General features: G+C 38.6%; 2 non-coding genes across 2 annotated transcripts; one reads left to right on the plus strand and one right to left on the minus strand.

Moving 5' to 3' along the window:
- Positions 1 to 7,622: 7,622 nt before the first annotated feature.
- On the minus strand, positions 7,623 to 7,696 carry TRNAV-AAC (transfer RNA valine (anticodon AAC)). Its single transcript has one exon. It is a non-coding gene; the product is annotated as a tRNA-Val (tRNA).
- Positions 7,697 to 7,799: 103 nt separating this feature from the next.
- TRNAV-AAC (transfer RNA valine (anticodon AAC)) lies at positions 7,800 to 7,873 on the plus strand. The gene has a single exon. It is a non-coding gene; the product is annotated as a tRNA-Val (tRNA).
- The last annotated feature ends 367 nt before the right edge of the window (positions 7,874 to 8,240 follow it).

Raw genomic sequence — 8,240 nt, forward strand, 5'->3', positions numbered from 1 at the left:
ACAAGCTGTGCAAATGATTTCATTCAGACAATTGGAGAATGAGACTAAAATCAATGAGTTGACTAAAGCCCAAGAAGAGAAGTCATAAAAATAAAAAAAAATCTCATACTCATGCATCCCATTCTAAAAGTAATGAGTCTCTAGGGGAGGGAAGCCTTAGAATCAATGACTATTACCAACCACCCCCTAGAAGAAATAGGCAAAGGGAGCAAGAGGGGCCAAGGGAGGTTAGAGTAGACCTACCTCACTTCCATGGTAAGGAGAATGTAGAAATCTACCTAGATTGGGAGATGAAAGTATAGCAACTCTTTGCTTGCCATAGGGTGAGTGAAGAACGCAAGGTACCCTTAGCCGCCCTTAGCTTCCAAGGGAACGCCATGTATTGGTGGACCTCTCTCGAAAGAGAAAGACGCCTTCAAAGGGAACCTCCCATTACGTATTGGAATGACCTTAGGGGAGCCCTAAGACGTCGACATATACCCTCATACTACCATAGGGAGTTAATGGACAAGCTCCGAAGACTCCAACAAAAAAATATGAGTGTAGAGGAGTATAGGCAGAAAATGGAGCTCTACTTGATGAGAGCATCCATTAGGGAAGAGGAGGACACCACCATAGCTAGGTTCCTTAGTGGCCTTTCTCTTGAGATAAGAGATAGGGTAGAACTCCTTCCCTACCAAGACTTCAATGACTTGGTTCAACTTTGTATTAAAGTTGAACAACAAATTTTGCGCAAAACTTCAAGTCAAAGGGTGAGTCCCTACTCTAGCTTTTATCCCAAGAAAGAATATAGAAGGGAGGGTAGCACATCAAGAGAAAAACCAAAAGAACCTACCAAACCCTTAGCAAAAGAAACCTCCACCCCATCCATCCGAGCTAGAGATGTTAAGTGCTTTAAGTGCTATGGTAGAGGGCATGTGCAAGCACAATGCCCAAACCAAAGGACTTTGTTTTTAAAGGGTGTAGATGAATACACTAGTGGCGAGGATGAGCCTAGTGAGAGAGAGGAAGGAGGAGAGGATGAGAGGGTAGCTCCATTAGAGGGAGAATTGCTAATGATTAGGAGAACCCTCAACAATCACCCTAGCAAATCCATGGAAACACAAAGGGAGAACATATTTCATACAAGATGCAATGTTTTAGAAAATATATGTTCCCTCATTGTGGATAGTGGATCTAGTTGTAATTGTTGTAGTGCTAGAATGGTTGATAAGCTTAATCTACAAGTAGTTCCTCACCCAAAACCTTACAAACTACAATGGATTAATGAAAATGGGGAACTAAGTGTAGATAAGCAAGTGGAAATCAAGTTTTCCATAAGGAACTACATAGACAAAGTTTTATGTAATGTAGTGCCTATGGAAGCTTGCCACATCTTATTAGGGAGACCATGGCAATTTGACAAGAAAACCTTGCATGATGGTCTCACTAACGAGATTTCCTTCACCCACAAGCATAAGAAATTTTTACTTAGTCCTTTACCACACTCTCAAGTGGTGAAAGACCAAATACAAATGAAACATAAGAGGGATGAGGAAAACAAAAAAAAAGAGTGCTAGAAAAAGAGAAAATCCTTAGGGATAGAAAAGCGTGGGAGAAGAGTGTTCCTTCCCAAAAGGTTGCTCAACAAGAAAAACCTTTTGAAAATGTTTTGGAAAATTTGCTTCTTGTTGAACAACCAAGCCTAGTCTTTTGTAAAGGAACACTTACATGCACCGCCACAAGTAATGAACTCATAAGTCTACCTCCTCAAATAGAAAACCTTTTAAGTGAATTTGAAGATATATTCTCTAATGAGGGACCCATTGGACTCCCTCCCATTAGAGGTATAGAACATCAAATTGACTTCATTCCAGAGGCAAGCCTACCAAATAGGCCCGCTTATAGAACAAACCCCGAGGAAACCAAGGAGATAGAGTCACAAGTTCAAGACTTGTTGGAGAAGGGTTGGGTTCAAAAGAGCCTAAGCCCTTGTGTTGTACCTGTCTTGTTGGTGCCCAAAAAGATGGAAAATGGCGCATGTGTTGTGATTGTAGAGCAATCAACAACATCACCATCAAGTATAGGCATCCAATCCCAAGGCTTGATGACATGCTTGATGAACTACATGAGTCAACCATATTCTCTAAAATTGACCTTAAAAGTGGATATCACCAAATTAGAATCAAAGAGGGTGATGAGTGGAAAATCGCTTTTAAGACCAAGTTTGGATTATATGAGTGGTTGGTGATGCCCTTTGGGCTCACTAATGCCCCTAGTACATTCATGAGGCTCATGAATCACACCTTGAGAGATTGCATAGGTAAATATGTAGTAGTTTATTTTGATGATATCTTAGTGTATAACAAAACCCTAGAAGACCATCTAAGGCACCTTAGGGAAGTTCTTCTAGTGCTTAGGAAAAATAGTCTTTTTGCCAATAGGGATAAGTGCACCTTTTGTGTAGATAGTGTACTTTTCTTAGGTTTCATAGTTAACCAAAAGGGGGTGCATGTTGACCCCGAGAAAATCAAAGCCATCCGAGAGTGGCCCACTCCACAAAATGTAAGTGATGTAAGGAGTTTTCATGGGTTAGCTAGCTTCTATAGAAGGTTTGTGCCTAATTTTTCAAGCCTAGCTTTTCCTTTGAATGAACTTGTTAAAAAAGATGTTGCATTTTGTTGGAATGATAAGCATGAGCAAGCCTTCCAAAGGCTAAAAGCTCAACTCACCAATGCACCAATTCTATCTCTTCCAAATTTTTCCAAAACTTTTGAGATAGAATGTGATGCATCGGGGGTAGGCATAGGTGCGGTATTGTTGCAAGGTGGACACCCCATTGCACATTTTAGTGAAAAACTCCATGGTGCCACCCTCAACTATCCCACCTATGACAAAGAGCTCTATGCTCTTGTGCGAGCCCTAAAGACTTGGGCACACTACCTTGTGTCCAAAGAATTTGTCATCCATAGTGATCACGAGTCTTTAAAATATTTAAAGGGCCAACACAAGCTCAACAAGAGACATGCTAAATGGATGGAGTTTCTTGAACAATTTCCTTATGTAATCAAATACAAGAAAGGAAGCACCAATATAGTGACCGATGCTCTTTCAAGGCGGCATACACTCTTTTCAAAATTGGGTGCCCAAATTCTTGGATTTGATCACATAAGAGAACTTTACCAAGAGGATCAAGAATTTTCATCCATCTATGCTCAATGTCAACATAGAGCGCAAGGAGGTTACTATGTGGCCGAGGGATATCTTTTTAAAGAAGGAAAACTTTGCATTCCCCAAGGCACACATAGGAAACTCCTTGTCAAGGAATCACATGAGGGGGGACTCATGGGCCATTTTGGAGTTGATAAGACTCTAGACATTTTGAAAGCAAAATTTTGTTGGCCACACATGAGAAAAGATGTCCAAAGACATTGTTCTAGATGCATATCATGTTTAAAAGCCAAGTCTAGAACAATGCCTCATGGACTCTACACTCCCTTGTCGATTGTAAATGCTCCTTAGGAAGACATTAGCATGGACTTCCTTTTAGGACTCCCTAGGACTGCAAGAGGCCATGATTCTATCTTTGTGGTAGTGGATCGTTTTAGCAAGATGTCCCATTTTATTCCTTGCCACAAAGTAGATGATGCTCAAAATATTTCTAGACTCTTCTTTAGAGAAGTGGTGAGACTTCATGCTCTCCCTAGAAGTATAGTATCTGATAGAAATCCCAAGTTCATAAGCCACTTTTGGAAAACTCTTTGGGGCAAACTTGGAACAAGACTACAATTTTCAACTTCTTGTCATCCTCAAACGGATGGACAAACTGAAGTAGTCAACCGATCTCTTGGGACTATGCTTAGGGCTATCATGAAGGGAAACCATAAATCTTGGGATGAGTATCTTCCCCACATTGAGTTTGCTTACAATCGAGTAGTCCACAAGACTACTAATGCTTCTCCTTTTGAAGTAGTATATGGATTTAATCCTCTCACACCTATGGATTTGTTACCTCTTCCTAATCCACAAGAATTTGTGCATAAGGAAGGAGTAATCAAAGCCGATTTTGTGAAGAAAATGCATGAGAAGATTAAAATCCAAATACAACAACAAAATGAGAAGTACACAAAATACAACAATAAAGGGAAGAAAGAAATAATTTTTGAGGAAGGAGACTTAGTTTGGCTTCACCTTCGCAAAGATCGATTTCCAACTCAAAGGAAATCCAAACTAAGTCCCCGAGGTGATGGACCCTTTCAAATCCTCAAGAGAGTCAATAACAATGCATACAAATTGGACCTACCTCTTGAATATGGAGTACATGATACTTTTAATGTAATTGATCTTTCTCCATTTGTAGGTACCAATGATGACGAGGACGAGCTGGATTTGAGGACAAATCCTTTCCAAGGGGGAGGGGATGATGGAGGAGGGCCAAGCTCACCACACCATGGAAGCCAAGATCCAAGACTAGACCGTCTAGAGCCATGTGGGGAGCGTCTAGACTCAAGAGGAGAGCGTCTAGCACAAGATGAGGGGCGGCTACAAAAGGAGCGTCTAGGAGGAAGCCTAGACCGTCTAGGACCTATCACTAGGTCCATGGCCAAGCATCTTCACGCACAATTGGGTCAAGCAACGGATGGGAGGGAGAAGACCTTGTACATGCTACATGGAGGCCCATTAGGGGTGGCTTAGTAGTTAGTGTAGTGTTAGAAAGCATAAACATGTCTCATTTTGTTTTTAACCTAGCTAGCTCACGTTTTCTAGAAGCATCTCCACTAGGAAGGGCCATGTGCCTCCACATTTCCATTTCATTTTGCTTACATTTCATTTGCACTTAGCTTAACATTTACGGCCTCCTTAGCCTATAAAAGGAGATGCCTATCACTTGTATTTGGAAGATTAATGAGAGTAATGTTATGCTGCCCATATTGTGCCATACATTGTCTTTGCCTAGTTTCTAGGTCCTAATCTTCTCTTCACCATTTACCAAAAGGGCTGGCCGAACCTCCCTTTTTCCATACACTTCATGCACCTTCAAGATCACCACAACTCCTAGGAGGATCTTGCCCACTTTCACCATAGCTTTCGCACCATATTCACATACATCCAAGAAGAGCTCCATGAGAATGCCATCATTAGCACTGGATGAAAGCCCCATTTCCAACCATAACAGAGAGGGGTGGGCTAGGAGATATGGCTAGGTGTACATGGTGGGCAATATGTGGTTCAAGAATGTTGTGAGAAGTGCTTGAGTCAATAAGAACGGTAATTGAGAGGTTGTGAATTAAACCTGTGAATTTGAGAGTTTTTGGGGAAATAGTACCGGAGATGGCTTGTGGTGAGAGGTGAAAATGGAGAGTAGTAGTGTAATCATCAGAGGGGGAGGGTTGCTCGGTGGGTTTAGTTGTGGTGTCAGGGTCATCCAAAAGAAGTAAAAAACGAGATGAAGTACATCTAGGGCCTGGAAAGAATTTTTCATCACAATTGTAGCATAAACCTAGAGCACCTCTTTCTTGCATTTGGGATGAGGAATGACATTGATGGGTATATGAGCTGATGGTGGGGTAAGGGTAGTGGGTTTGCTTGTGTTTGTGAAGCAAGAAGTAGTGAAGGAGTGGTATGGTGGTGTGGGAAAACGGTTATGTTTAGGTTTTGAATCTCTGAGTTTGTCTTTAATAAGCTTGGCTAAACCTATGGGTTGGGCTATAGAATATGGGTTCAATATAGTTAACTCTCTGCGGATGTCAATATTCAAACCAGAAATGAAGCAATTAAGTATAGTCTCGGGAGTGAGACCTACAACACAGTTGCATAAGCGTTCAAACCTGCCTTAGTACTCTGTGACTGTAGAGGTTTGCTGGAGTTTGAATAACTCTACTTGGTGATTTATGTATGTTGATGGGCCAAAACAGAGCTGTAAGGCCCTTGTGAAGGAATGTCAATCCGTGAGTAGGCTATTGTTGTGCAACCATTTAAACCAGGAGAGAGCATCTCCCTGCATGTGAAATCCCACCATGTGCAAACACTGGTCCAGCGGAATTTGATAGAATGAAAAATATTGATATGCCTGAAAGAGCAAGTCCAGAGGATTGCTACTGTCAAAGAATGGTAGGTTGAGTGCTGGTGGTCGTAGAGAAGGGGGTTGTTGCTGGTGGGAGTGAGAATGAGAGGATTGAGGGCTGGTTTGGTGGTGTTGGGGAGGGTTTTGATTTTCAGGATGGGTGAGGAGGGTGACTTGATCCAGTAGTGACGTGAAGTGGGAGTGGACGTTGTCATTCTTTGCCTTTAGGGTAGATTGTTTACTAGAGGTGTCCTCTAATTGGCTTTGAATCATTGTGAGTTGAGCTTGGATGTTGTGGATGACCTTTTCCATGTCCTTAGATGGTGGTTTGGGAGGCATAGGTATAAGAATGAAAGCACCAAATTGTTAGACTTTTGCTACTGCTATACTAAACTAGGGTTACCACAAAAAACTTCTTTGCTTCATTTATACTACTTAGTCCCTTTTAAGGACTTAAGAGGGTCATAGGCCTTACAATACTTTTAAAGAAACTAACATTGAAACTGAACAAGAAAAACATAATAATAAAATGGCAAAACAAAAAAGCATGAGTTTAACCCATTATAAAATTTTTAATCCAATTGGATTGTTTTTTGGACTTTGTGCTTGTGTAACGACTAATTCTAAACATCAATAAAAGAGTGAGTAAAAAGTGAAGAGAGAAGAAAAGAATATTAAGAGAGAAAGTGGAAGGAGAGATAAATTGAGTATATTTCTCTATTAAAAAAAAAGCCAATAATACTGATACAGTGCCATGCAGAATAGAAGCTGATATAGTGACTAAGTAACAGAAGTTGTTATAGTGGCGAAGTAACACTTAGTCAATTGTTTTATGTTACAAATACATGAGAAGATAAGTATAATCAAAGTTTTACGTGCTATTCTTTTTATGAGTTGAACTTCATAGAAATATCATATATCATTTGAGTGGTATCTATTAAATTCACACGGAAGATTCTGAGTATTTTAACATTGATTTTAGTAATTGTATTGGACCTTTTCATTCAACAGTCCATAGGATATGACATTGATAAACTTTGGTTCAGATCTTATATATTCGGCAGTTCAAGAATTATATAAATAATATGAACAAAACTAGTTAACGATCGCCATATCTATTTTACTTAAACAAGTCATTCCTTAGACTATTAAATTTTTAGTTTATTTTATTATCATCAAGATTTAAAGTGATGAATAAGGTGATTGAGTTTACTGATTACACAAAACCATTCAATAAATAGTATTAAAATCTTCTATTCTAACAAGGAGTTACTACTGTTTTCACTTATAAAATAAAACTAACTCATAGATTAAGAAAATAAGTTAATTACATTAAATTTTACTAATATCACAAAATTGATTATATGTGCATCAGAGTTTCCTTGTCGTAATGATTTGGTAGATGTCACAACCTTTGGGCTTGATGTGTTAATACCCATGGCTTAGTTTTAATTTACTTCTAAAAGCTATTTTATAATCCTCATAAGAAGTTATTTTATTATTAAGTGACTGAGAATTCTAAACTTTTCAACAAATATCATTTTTATTTAAAATAAAAATAAAAACTTTTCAAAAGAAATGGCGTCGCCCGGACTCGAACCGGAGACCTTCAGTGTGTTAGACTGACGTGATAACCAACTACACCACGACACCAATTTATTTGTTATTTCATCAGTTTTGTATAATTATTAAAACTAATATTTTTAAAAACTATGATGTTATATTAAAAATAATTATATAAAGGCATCTATCAATTGGTGTCGTGGTGTAGTTGGTTATCACGTCAGTCTAACACACTGAAGGTCTCCGGTTCGAGTCCGGGCGACGCCATTTCTTTTTGAAAAGTTTTTATGCCATTTCTTTTTGAAAAGTTTTTATTTTTATTTTAAATAAAAATTATACTGTTGTAAAGTTTAGAATTCTCATAGTCACTTAATAATAAAATAACTTGAGGATTATAAAATAGCTCTTAGAAGTAAATAAAACTAAGCCATGGGATGGATCGAGCCCAAAGGTTAATGAGATCTACCAAATCATTACGACAAGGAAACTCTTATGCACATATAATCAATTTTAAAACACTTTTTTACAATTTCTTTCCTGTAATTTAATAATTTCTATGGTGTAATATTTATGAACTAAACAAAAATTAGTTGGTATAATTCGTACAGTAATTCATGTAAAAATTTATATACTT

This window comes from Phaseolus vulgaris, chromosome 7, assembly GCF_000499845.2.
Source record: "Phaseolus vulgaris cultivar G19833 chromosome 7, P. vulgaris v2.0, whole genome shotgun sequence".
Lineage (NCBI taxonomy): Eukaryota > Viridiplantae > Streptophyta > Magnoliopsida > Fabales > Fabaceae > Phaseolus > Phaseolus vulgaris.